The sequence below is a fragment of the Lissotriton vulgaris genome, chromosome 2_1 (genome assembly GCF_964263255.1).
Source record: "Lissotriton vulgaris chromosome 2_1, aLisVul1.2, whole genome shotgun sequence".
Lineage (NCBI taxonomy): Eukaryota > Metazoa > Chordata > Amphibia > Caudata > Salamandridae > Lissotriton > Lissotriton vulgaris.
The window spans coordinates 1813714174-1813728036 of NC_141687.1; the positions used below are offsets into that span (position 1 = coordinate 1813714174).

The window sequence follows — 13863 nt, forward strand, 5'->3', positions numbered from 1 at the left end:
TTGAGAGAAGCTATCTAAGTGTTATGTTATGTTATGTTAAGCCGAACTTTTTGAGCGCACGGCTACCCCAAAAGGGTGTCCCGGCGCTTTAGCAAAGAGGCCCAGAGAAACAGGAAACCAAAGGTATACACACTACAGTTACAGCGGATTACTTGGTAAAGAGCAGAGTCTTCAACTCCTTCCTGAAAGCCAGGAGGTTGTTCGCTTTCCGAAGAGAAAGTGGAAGCTCGTTCCACAAGCGGGCTGTCACGTGTTGGAAGGAGCGACCTCCCATCCGGACACGTTTGACCACAGGCACCTCCATTTTGGCCAAGTCCGCCGACCGCAGCGACCTCCGTGGCACATAGAAAGCAATACGCTTCCTCAGATAGTTAGGACCAATCGCATGGAGGGCTTTAAACGCCAGAGTGAGGAGTTTAAATCTGATTCTCCCAGAGATTGGCAGCCAGTGCAGCCTCGCCAGGAGCACAGAGGCGCTGGCTCTCCTGGGCAGGTCATAGATGGCTCTGGCCGCCGAATTCTGGACAATCTGCAGTCTGGATAGCAGATACTTAGGTAGGCTTGCAAAAAGCGCATTTGCATAGTCCAGGCGGGATCCCACAAGCGCCTGGACTACATTCCTACGATACTGCAGAGAAAGCAGAGGAAGGAATTTCCTAAGCATCTTGAGGATGCTGAAACATTTCCCTGCTAATCCCAGAATGTGTGGACGGAAAGAAAGATCATCGTCAAACACCACTCCGAGATTTTTTACCTGAGAAGATGGTTTCTCTGGGGGGAACATGTCCTGGGGCCACCATGTCTTCCAGCTCGGATCAGGGGCACAGCCGAAAAAGAGCAGCTCAGACTTGTCTGAGTTGCATTTCAGGCTGTGCCGCTGAAACCACGCAAAGACTGCACTCAGACAGTCCTTGATTCTGCCGCCGTTGAAGACCTCTCCCTTCCTGCAGGTGAACAAGAGCTGGGTGTCATCAGCGTATGAGATGACCCGGGCCCCAAACGCCTCCGCTACCTCCGCTAGAGGGGCCATATATATGTTGAAGATGGTGGGGCTCAAGATAGAACCTTGAGGCACCCCCACCTCCAGCGAAGGCATTTCGGCCGAGAACGGCGGAGCCCAGATCACCTGTCGGCGGTCGGCAAGAAAGGATTGACATTCTTCTAGCTGAACAAGACTGGCCACCTGAATGTGTCAGGGAGTGCCCACATGGCGAAGTAATCATTATGCCAGCCTTCTCAAATCATATTCCAATTCATAAAAAATACACCTATGCCAGAAAATGGGCTGTGACAAAAATCACATAGGATGGGATGAGGACTCTCCTCATCATAAAATCCAGTTAAAAAATCAACCTACTGCACAAAGGTAGTATCCAGTTAAGCAAGAAGCTAAAAAACAGGTCAGGGAGATCTTAGATCAACTTGAATACCAATGGGTGATTGATTGAAACATGCACCTCATCTATGAACAATCCTTTGTTTGCTGTATCCAAACCAGACAATACATATCGTCTTGTTTTGGACTACAGACACTCAAACTCTTGTTGCAAAATTTTTGCAGTACAAAATGCACACAGTGCAGCATTGATGAATAACATCGTGCGGAAAAAATATAAAACCACATTAGATATTTCTAACGTTTTTTTCTGTCAAAACATTGCACCAGAAAGCAGGTACTTGACCGCTTTTTCAATTATGGGGACACAGCAACAATTTTGCCGTCTCCCCCAAGGATTCAAGAATAGTCCAGGGTTATTTTCAGCCAGAGTAACAGAGTTACTACAGACGTTGGATGATGAGGCATTATCGTATGTCGATGACATCTATCTTATGGACGATGATTTGGAAGGGCACTTGAAAAGAGTGAACACCATAATACTTGGGTTTGCTTCTGAAGGGTACAAATTTAATTTTAAGAAATCACGAATTGCTCACCTCAACGTCCTATTCTTAGGCTATGAGTTATCAAGTGAAGGCAAAAGCCTGGCAGCAAACTTTCTAGAGAAATGTGCGCTGCTCCAACCTCCAAAGACGCTGAAAAACATACAGTCAATTCTAGGTTTCCTGAATTTCGGAAGAACTTATGTTCTAAATTATGCAGAAAGGGTTAAACCTCTCTACGTACTAATCAAACCTGATTTCAAACCAACTAATTGGACACAAAAACACACAGAAGTTTTGCGTTCAGTGCAAACAGACGTTAGCAAAAACACAATTCCAAACACACGACAACATGGGCAACCTTCTGATCCCAATCATCCCAGGGAGATCCGGATTCACATACCTAACCTTTAATGAAGGTGAAAAGGTACCAATAGCATACAAATCACACTTATACACACAAGCTGAAATGAAATTCACTTCTTCACAAAAAATTCTGACAGAGGTTTAAACTGCAGTAGCAAAAGAAAGAACCCTTGCACAGGGAAAACGCATAATGATCGTTACACCTGTACCTGCCTTAGAGGCAGTGACAAAAGCGAACATTCCAAATGCTAAGGCTCTACATCCGAAATGGATACAATGGGTTAATTCTCTTGCTGCAACAGACGTTGAATATGTCTTTGACCCCTACTTGAAAATACAAGAATTTCTACAATACGAACACGAATGTCCTCTGCCGACCGAGATTCTGCCTCTCGAACATTGCGGACGCATAATATATACAGACGGATCAGCACAGCCCGCAATTGGGGGTAAACAAGCTTATAGTGCTGCGTGCGCAATTGTTAAAGGTCGCTGGCACGAAGGTAAATTCAGACCTATGGTCACTAAAACTAAATCACTCAGAGACTGTACAATTCAGCGAGCTAAACTCCAAGATTTCAAGATGGCGCTTGAAAATGCCGATCGCGAATTCCCCACACTCATAGTATGCAATTCGTATTGCTGCGTCCAGTCTTACAATCAATATCTGCAGAACTGGGTTCAAAACGGTTTCAAAGACGCAAAAGGTGGCACAATCAAGCATAAAATGCTTTGGGAACAAGTAGTTCTATTACAGAAAGAACTACAAAAGACTCACATGATTCATACACTGAGTCATCAACGTGATGGCGTTCACGTTGCAGGGAATTCATTGGCTGATAAAGCCGCAAAGGCAGCTGTACAAACGGCTTCCGTAGCTACAATGACTCGTTCAAAAAGAATAATAGACGGTGAAACATTGCTAGCAGTAAAAGCCTCAATGAAAGGTAGTGATGCAGCATTACCTCTAAACTATCCACTCACGTATACATATATAATTGATGCAAACTTCGTTCCTTTTGCTCGACCACCTGGAGTGGGGGACAGAGTCATTCCAAACAGGAACCGGAGAGGTGCTTTGATTCACGAAGCACATATGGGAGAGGGTCTGAAACATCAAGGGATCTTAAAATCTCTAATTGAATTAGAAGAGATGTACTGGTGGCCGGGAATGAGCGTCCAAGTTTACGAATTCGGAATTAACTGTGATACCTGTTACAGAGAGCATAGCTTTCTATACGCAAACGTCACAATGGACGAATGCGGTCCCACAACTATTAGGACAAGATTCATTTGGATGTGGCCTCAGTGCTCGGCTGACGCCCGAACTGATTTGCCAGTCTTTATTGGCACATACGCAATCAGCACGCTACATTCTGACCAGGGTCCTGCGTTTAGCTCTCGAGCTTACAAGGAGGCCATGACCAGCTTGGGTGTTGCATTGCGGTACTCAAGTCCATTCCATCCTGAGCGACATGCGGTAGTGGAAAGAAAAAACCGTGACATAAAGCAATCTATAACAGCTAGGGTATAAGGTTCGGGTGATGGGTGGGTCAAACATCTAATAAGTGTCCAAAGTAGTTTTAACAATCTGCCAAGAAATTCTCTGGGTGGAATCACTCCATATTAATTACTGTTTGGTACTAGAATGATAATCGAAGACCTCGATTGTCAAACTTCAGTGGTGGAACAAAAACCATTTGATATCAAAGATCGTTTGGCTGTTTTACAGGACTTAAATGAAACAAGAAAAAGTCTGAGTAATACAACCCACAAGCAAACGACCACTGAAGAAAAACCACCTGTCCCAGGAAGACCTGTCTGGATTCCAAAAATTTGGGATCTATTCAGGTGACAAGATCGCAGTGAAATAGGAATTTGGGACTTCTTACAGAAAAGCAGTACCTGTCTTAGCTATCCACGGAACAAGATCAGTGGTACTACCGCCCCTTGCTGGTAAAAAGGAGAACCGAGTCATGTCCATTGAACTGGTAAAACCGCATTATGTGGCCGATAATAAGTAGAAGGCCCAGTGGACTCCAAAGATGTAGCAGACGATCAAATCTTGCCACAATCCAAGAGGTTCAAACTGAAAGACTTATCACCTTTGGTAAACCTGCAGTGAGAGAAGAAGGACTACACAACAAATCCATGGAACTTGTGCCTCTTGAGACCCAAATAACAGTTCGTCAAGAAACTCCTGTCTACAATGATGTAGCCTCTGACTATACAAATATGACAAAGGAAGAAGCAGCTCCAACGATTCCAAACAATCCTGATGCTGTTCCAACAATTGACAGAACTGCCTCCGGATATTTTATCAACTTTGATAAAATTTCTGAGGATCCCAGTGAACCTGAAACTACACCAGCAAATAAAAATTTCAAAGAAAAAATAACAGAACTCTTTCATCATATTGAAAATACATATCTGGTTTCACCATGGGTTGAATTTTGGATTGTGTTAGGTGTACTTTTTCTCCTACTTTGGCTCATTCTTATTTTTTGTTTGGGACAAATGATAGATGGAAAATACAGTACAATGGACACAGCAAGTAAGACCATCAAATTGCTCCTGAAACCTCACAAATCATCTCATCATGAGCGAAGAGACCTGTCATCAGTAAACATCACAGCCGTTCCTATACCTGGTGGTATACCATGGGATACAACTGATTAAGACATTTATGGCCCGGTGGAACTGTTGAAGATTCCACACCAATTTAAGGTTTCTTTGAGTGACTTTGTCTCGCCCAGCACATTTTCTGATGATTGGGACTTTGAAACTGTTAATAACATGATGACAGATTTGGAAATGTCAGCTAAATTCACAGAACATGAATACTTAGAAGGTTTAACAGATTATAAACAAATGTATTGTTTTAATCATTATGGTCACCATTATTTGCACAAATCTGCAAACCCTAGAAATGTTTTTACTTACAATCAATGGGAAAATTGTCCAACGCTGCCAAAGGGCAGCTCGAAAACATTTTATGAAAGGTTTCCATACTTCTCAGGTTTTAATGTCACAAATCCAAAAACGTTTTATTTCAAAAATATGAATAAGACAGGAATGAAAAACATGTTGACCAATACTAAGCTAATTTATTCTGCAAACTTTTATGCTCAGTTGTCTACATTAGGTTTTAACTTTTGGAAAGACAACATAGAGACAAAAACGGTCTGGGGCACAAAAGACTGGCAGGTGCAAGGTTTAGAAGCCTTATTCAGAGCCTGCATTATCCCAGAGCAAATAATGTTTGCTGTTCAACAAACATCACGTCTTGGCTTGGCTAAGATAAAAGATTTAAACCAACCGTCCATACCTAAGCCCACGCCTGACAGTAATAACACTGCAGATGAGGAGGTAGACGTAAAACAGACTTTACAACAGAACAGAACTAATCCTGATTGGAAAAAATGGTTAATATGGCCCACAGACACGAATAACTGTCAAGATAGATTCATGAACAGAACACAAGGGTTCAAAGTGAATAGGACAGATCCAAGATATTCCCAGAGACAACATCCAGGGATAGTAACAACATACAGTGTAGGAAAACTATGCCTTGAATGGCTACAGAAATCCACACTTCCAGAAATTAAACAAAACTTAACTTTACTTAAAGAAGGCGTTGATCTACGAGACTTCTTACTTGGACCTCGTAAACTGTGTCAAAAACGTTTCATATACGCCGGTATATACGCTGCTTACAATGAAGCATGGAAAGCCACGCAAATGGAAACTGCAGAAAGAATATGAGAAATTGATTGTATTAATTTAGAGAAACCTCTCTCTGTAGTGGACAATGGGTTAACGACTCTGTCCTCCAGAATGTATTATTTGGACAGCATTATATCCTCTGCCATTGACATAATAGAGCAGGCAGGACTTGCTAATGTTACAACATGGCCAGTCTCAATTACGTTCTATAATGCTGTTAGGCTGGACGTTACAAAATCTCCGTTCAGGCTACGTGCCATGGCGTCTAATCAACACCACGTCATTGTTTTCTGTACTTATCCTTACAGATAAACAAATCTCGTTGGCACAAAAAGGAGCAGACTGTACGTGCTGAGCATAGAAAAACTGGAAAGATTACCATTAACTGTTTCTGAGAAACCAGTTGTAGAATGGATAATACATGGCACCATCACAATACAGTGGTGATTTTCCAGTTTCATTATTGCTTAAAACACAGATCAGCAGGCCTGTATGAAAGGTTGGGTAAAGGGTACATTAAGTCAACCTGGAATTTACCATACACACACAAATGTTGGAGTGGGGAAAGGAAGTATTTCTTAGTGATAAAATCTGTAAGAACTCACCAAGCGGTACACTTTTGTGTTAAGGTATTAATTTACACGGAGCCTGCGAGGGTTCTTCAAAAAACCTTTCTTGCCTTCACGGTTCACCAGCAGCAGTGATAGATCCAGTGTTTAGGCAGCTATCCAATGGTAGCTACATAATGTTGAATGATCACAGCTGTTGTGGTATGTTGCCAGGAAATGCCTATCTAGTTAGTGTGTCAGCCAGGGTCACTCGTTGTATGCAAGTATTGTTTCCAAAAGGTAAGTGTGGTCGTGGGTGTGCTGCAGGCCGGAAAATCAGGCGAGGAGGCCGAATAGAGGGCTATGCTGTTAGTTTATTTCACAGAAGCCAGAAATAAGGTACAACAGAAAAAGGGTTCCAGAGGATGATGCTGGTGTCCACTCCGGGTCTTCGGTCCGGGTACAGTTCTCCAGGACGTCCAATGACGGGTCCGGTATAGGGGAGGATCCACGGAGGGCAGTAAGAGAAAAAAATAACAAGGGACCGTTAGACCTGACTTGGTTCTCGAGGTACAAACGTAACCATCACCATCACCCGGGCCGTGAGGGAGGGGGAAGAAGGGAGACAGTGTGGGAGGGGAGGTATCGGGGCGGAGGAAAAGAAGGGCGGTAGGTAGAAAGGGTGATGAATCGGGTCGTGTGGGGGAGGGCTTGTTACTCAGTGAGGGTGCTTTACACGTATGATACAGTGCAAGGAACGTGTCTCTAAGAGGGATAGGGGTTATTTACAGGGACTATACAACGAGCTCCTAGCGAGCACCGAATAGGAATCAGAAAGGTACTCAAACGGTCCGCCGCAACTCTCCAGAGACGGCGTTCTGGTCCCTGGTCTCGGCTTTTCCCTGTTCTGGCGCTGCCACGGGGGCGGGACTTCCGGGGTCAGAAGGATGTACTTCCTCCTGGTGCTGTTCTCTGGTTGGTTCCTGTAAGGGAGAGAAGGGCGGGGTTCCATTTGTTATGGTTGCTGCTCCGGGCCCCGTGTCCGGCAGGGGGCCTGTTTGCGGGGTTGCAGTCCCGGCGGAAAGGAAGGAGGTACATGTGTGGGAAGGCGGCTTCCAAGTAGGGGGGCCCGTGGCCCCGTCGTCTCACAGTAAGACAGACAGGGAGTCGGCGTTATGGCCTTCACTGAATATCTCTTCTATACCAATTGATACTTTAAGCAGAATGAAAGCCATTCTTTTGCAAAAACCTGTGCCACTGACCTCGTCCAGAGAGATGTATGATCTGTAAGTTGCAAGGACTTCTGCAGAGATACATACCTTATTATCAACAAACTGCCCAATACATTTTGCAGAAATGTTAGGTCGTATCTTAAACATGTCTGATACGAGTGGTATTGCACATGTATTTAAGACAATTTTTTCGGTACTGTGTCACGATTCAGCTTGGGTAATAGCGATCTAGTAGTAATATATGGTGTGACTGTTGAACTTCAAGTCCCAGAATGCTTAGGGCCGAGTGAGCTGGAATTTCTTTCTTTCTCTTGCCTAGTTAGGCATTCCCTTTCCTGTTTTCGGGTGCTTGTCACCTAATTCGTGAGTGTCTGAGGCCTGGTGTATTAAACTCGTTTCTGGAGCCTGATAGTGAGAAAATCTGTTCTCACCCTTGATGCGGAAGCGCATGACGCGCTGGATTGTTACCGCGAAGATTGAAGATTGTATCCGTATTTGCTGCGTGGAGTTGACACATTGGTACTGCTGGAAAATGGAAGCGTGAGGAAACGCTTTTCAATGAGGAAGGCGGGTTGCGCGGAACTTTTGAAAGCGGGTCGCGCAGAACTTTGGAACATTAGTAGTTAGTTTAGCGCATGCCGCGCTGGATTAGAGAGGCTCATTTTCGTGACATTCACGGGTGGATTAGAAGTGGGAAAGACTACTGCCTTATTGGACACTCAACTGTTGCAGATAAGTACTGAAGTACTGAGTGTGTGGAGATTGCAATCCCACTTATGCAATTACTCTCTGCCTATAAGAGACTAGTAATTACCTCTGTTATATTTCTTTTCTTTTCTTTTTTGATATTATTTTCTTTTTTCTTTTGTGCTTTATTGATTGACACGATCTGCGGCAGTGTTTAAAGTAAGTTAGAACTCACACAGAGTTGATATTTATTCCGCAGCAGGTGTATGTATGAGGTGACGTGTTCTTTCTTCCTCTGTAGGGTCCTTGGCTAGGAAGAAGCGATTCTATTATCCTATATCGTCCCGGACCTGCTGATTTAGACTGCTGAATCTTTATGGGTTATTTATCCACTTTTCCCCTTCCCCTATTGTGATGCCCTTGTTGGAATTAAATACCGCTACTCACGGGAGGTATTGCATATAGGGGAGGTCGGAATCAGGCGTCTGACATCGCTCCTGCTGTATCAGGTATATAAGAGGTTAGTCTACTCCTGTCTTGGTTTCTGACAGACTGTTAGCACCCTTTGAAGCAGTCCTAGGCATTTTTCCAAATTTCGTGCACTCTGTGTCCGGCGGCCTGCCTCTCATTTTGGGACTCGTAGCAGGATTTCTATTTTTATTCCTTCTGCTCCGATATGGCAAGTCCTGTCAACAACGATACCCAGACTACCATGGAAGACGGTCTTCTAGCCATGCGGTACCGTGACAGAATTACACAGATTCTTGGCTTGGCTCGTTTAAGAGATCTGAATACCACCTGGTTCCTTTCATTCAGATCAATCTGGCAAGATTGAATCTTACCTGTTCTACGATGCCTGTTTTGCGGAGAAGAATGCGTGTTGGACATTTGTCTTACACTTCCATCAGTACTGCCATCGGATGTTGACGCCTTGCTAGGTCCGGTAATGACTCATACATCGTGTTCCCCCCAACGGCTACCAATCCTGATGACGGCATTCATTGAGGTCTCACCGGCAAGTCTAACTGAGGGTGAGATACGTGGAACAACAGGCACCCAGGTACCACCTACTGCGAACATTGCTAATGTGACTACCGCTGACGGCGATGCTTCTCATCTTTGCACATTTAATCTACTAACTGAAGTAGTTCCACTTTTGCCTACTATGGTAGGCGGTTTCTTTGCCAGCCTAGACGATCTGATGTTTTCTCCTGACACCGAGAATAACTTTTGAATCTTGCACACAGCGTTCCATGAACTCTGAAATCCGACCTTCACTTTTTCAAAACAAACATTCTCAATTGGGAACTCTATTTTTCTATGATTCAATTTGAACTTTATCCAAAATAGAATTATTTTTTTAGGCACAGAATAATCTGCTTAAAGTAGAACTATTCTTAGAGAGCAAGAATTATTTTAAACACTTCCTAGACAATATTTGGCCTTGTCCTCAAAACCAAAACAGTTTATATATTATGCTATGAGATGGTGTCGACCTTTTTTTCTGTACTTAAGAGCCATTTCATAAATGTAATTTTGTGATTCATTAGGTTAGCATTAATCATTTCATTTAACAGTTCAGCGAGGGGTTATTCGTATTCAGAATAGAATGGCGCACAACATGTAGTGGTTGAGTAGTCACATAAAAAGTAGTTTTGGTTGGTGCTGCTTGTACAGAGAGAACCCTAAAACTCTGAAACCAAAGGGTGTAGAAACTGACCCTTATGTAAAGTACAACAGCCAGTCAAGCGCACACAACAATTGTAAGGGTATAGGTGATCATGGTAAGGTGTTCAAGGATAAGGTCACACACGATGTTCTTTCCGTCTTAGTTTTTAATTGGTATATGATTGGTCCTCCTGTCCAGGAGACACCAACGAGAAAGAAAAACCAGCCGACACGTGTTTCGTCGGTAAGGGCAGTTAACCCAATGACTCTTCAGGGCTGGAAGTGACGAAACACGTGTCGGCTGGTTTTTCTTTCTCGTTGGTGTCTCCTGGACAGGAGGACCAATCATATACCAATTAAAAACTAAGACGGAAAGAACATCGTGTGTGACCTTATCCTTGAACGCCTTACCATTAATCATTTCATGCTATATATCATATGTGTAAACACTTTTCTACAGTTTATGCTCATTTGGTGTACAGCCTTTTCAAATGCAAATTTTGTATATTGGGTGGGAGTGTAAACACATGCTTTAGATATGTTTCAGTACTTATAATTTAGTAATGTTGAACTTTACAAAAAATGAAGTGGGTGTTGTATATGAATTTAGGACCCTAGTGTAATTTTGCCGATTCATGCCCATATATAGGACCCTATCCTTATGTAATGTAATGTAATGTATTACTTGTAAAGCGCACTATTGCCAGCCGGCGTCCTGGCGCTGTATACCGCTGGGGAACCCGTCCTGGCTTTCCCTGTGGGATGGTCCCTACTGGGAGTCCCCAAGGTGGAACCAGGCATCCCCGGCAATGATGGGGCTGTTGTGGAGATTAGGCAAGCTAATGCCCAGAGTTGCCGAGTGGGACCCCTGGTTAGAGTAGGCACCGAGGCGAGAATTATCGAGTCCGCTGACCCTGGTCCACGACCCTGCCGCGTCAGGAATTGAACCCTGGTCCCGGGCCGACTTCTACTTCTGGGTCTGCTGCCTCTAACCAGTGAGCCACACCACTCCTTATATAGGCATAGAAATCATAACCAATACGGCATGGCTACTTCCACTAGTTCCGAAAATCCACAACGATTTCTTGGAAAAACCCGCCTTCAGCAGTCAGGGACTTCCCCTTGCTTAAATATTAATTTATCCAAGAAATCATGGAGTTTTCAAAGAACTGAGTCTTAGATGACGTTATTATGTTCAACCTTACGTCAATCTCGGTACCTTCAAGGTATAAAAATGCCCACACTTGCCCAGGCAAACACACAGTGGTTTGGAGCAGTTCGACTATCTACCTACACGACACAGCTCGCCGCAGCAAGTGCCTAAGGAAGCTGACCCCTCCAGCAGACGCACTGAGAGACGCTGTCCTTTCTCCTGCTGAGAAATCCAGCTCCAGTGTTTCCAGGCTGCCCTTGTAAGTTGGTGGGAAATCGAGTTCTGAGAGAGAGATACAAGACCTCCTTCATTCTAAAATTAAGCTACTGAGCTGATTAGACCCTTAGAGAATTATTAGAGAGATTCTTGGCAAAGAATACTAAACTTAAACTACACCTCACTTACTTCTTCCCTCGTACTAGACCTAGGTTAGGTACACCGTTGTACGCGTATTTTAGAAGCACTACTTGAGTACTTTCAGTCATTATTTATTTATGTATGTATTTTATGTTATACTAGCTTACTGCTATCTCAGAAGAAAGGAAATTTAAGGAGACTTGTTATGATAACATTTAATTTACATTGTGTCATTTTTATTGAAACTTATTCATTTTAATATGTAAAACATTTTAAAGTGTTGTTTTAATTCTGTTTATTTATGTGAGTGCTTGTGGATGTTTTTGTTTTTCCGTCTGGTGCGTACATGAATAAATCCGAAGGTTTTCCGACACGTGAGGGGGTCACATACAGTTGTCCATGTGACAAGCACGGATTCTCCAAATCTAGTCCACACACTTGCAGCGATTGTCCTTGTGCTTTGTTGATGGTCATTGCAAAAGCGAGTCGTACCGTAAACTGTAAACGTTCAGTATTGGAAGGATTATGAGGCCATGGGAGGCCGGGGGACGATTTTTAACAAATGTTTCTCTTTTTTTTTTGCCAGAAACCTTCGCGGAGTGTACTCAACAACTTTTAACAATTTATTCTTTTTTTTTAAATGTATATATATTTTTTTCCAGAAACCTTCGCGGGAGTGTACTCAACAACTTCCCAAAGTTTCATGCCGATCGGATGAATGGTGTAGTAATGCATAAAGGACAAGCAGACATACGTTTGTTGTTCCTCTTCCCTCGTGAAGCACCAGTTGAGTACTTTTAGTCATTATTTATTAATGTATGTATTTTATGTTATATGTTATGGCTTAGAAACCATATCATGCTTTTACAGTAATACCACCAGAATAAAATTGTTTTCCGGTACCTTGTGCCTCATTTTATTCTCATCCACACCATCTACTCTGTTTTGGCCCCTCACCCACACTTCACCTATAGGCAGTTGGATAAAAGATCTCCGATAAAGAGCCCCTCTTTGAGGTGTGCCCGTTGGGTATTGCACCGCCTGCCCAACGAGGAGCATTGCCTATGATGTAGCATGACACTTGCAAGGGTGTGTGAGGCCATTATATCCAACACAATGGATACCCAAGGTTAGCTCCCTTGAGTACTACCCCTTGCACCTTAGTGACCGTCCCTTTCTTCTTTTAGGAACAGCCCAGCCTTCTTTTGTTGTCCACATTGTCCAGGGCTGCGACTGTGGCTGGATCTTCCACTTAATCTCCTTGAGTGGTAATCTAAGCCCTACTGGATCACAACTGATCCTCCTCCTCCCCTCCCTTTTGTTATATATAAGTTGTCAATAATATCATAATGTAAGTCATTTCCTTCCTCTTCAACACTATCATCTTCATTTGGCATTTCAACATCCTCACATGGTGGCTCTTCATGGTCTCCATCCTCTGCGATGTATTGGATGTTTCATCAAAGGGCTATGTCGTGCAACATGCAGCAGGCCATGGTGATTTGACTCACCTTATCGGGTGAATATAGGAGGGCTCCACCAGTCCTTTTCAGCAAGATTGGCCTTTAGGAGCCCAAAGGCCCCCTCCACTGACCTCTGTCTTCTTCCTCACTGAAGCAGACATCCCCTGGCTTTGTTAGATTCCTCTGATGTGTCACCAACCACGAGTGGTTAAGATAAGTAGAATCTCCTATATGACATAATAAAGAGTCAAACAAAATGTTACTATTGTAGATATTGAAACTTGAAATTTACCAAACAACGGACAGTGACAGATTGCACTTACCAACAAGCCAGTCCCTCTCAGGTGCAAGTTGTGTCATTTGCAGGGGTATGCTGCTGTTCCATTTCACACAGGAGGCATGGGCTGATCTCGGGAAACACATACAGACACTTGTGACGTACAAAGCAGGTAAAACCATTTCAAACTAATGGGGTAACCCAGAAAACATCAAAAGGACATGGATGCAATGCGGTAGAAACAACAAACGGTCCTGACGTACCTCAATGGACGAACCAAAGAGGGAATCATTTGTGAAGTTAATTCACTAACTCATGAGAGTAAATACTCTTCAATAGTACATCAGAAAAAGAGACATAACAACTGAAATTCTGTGGAGAGGAATCCTTTTTATATTTTTACTCATGAAAATAACATATTCAACACAACACATGGAAAGATAGCCATAGAAGGTTGCTCTAGTAAGACATGTAAGGAATAGTGCTCATGTGTAAGGTGAGTAAA

General features: G+C 43.3%; 1 long non-coding RNA gene across 1 annotated transcript in view; it reads left to right on the forward strand.

The window, feature by feature from the left end:
• Window positions 1–12372, forward strand: part of LOC147733317 (uncharacterized) — a 32449-nt gene extending 20077 nt beyond the window's left edge. Inside the window, exon 3 of the long non-coding RNA XR_015308518.1 lies at window positions 12281–12372. This is a non-coding gene — a long non-coding RNA (uncharacterized LOC147733317). The remainder of the gene's footprint in view (window positions 1–12280) is intronic.
• Window positions 12373–13863: the final 1491 nt, after the last annotated feature.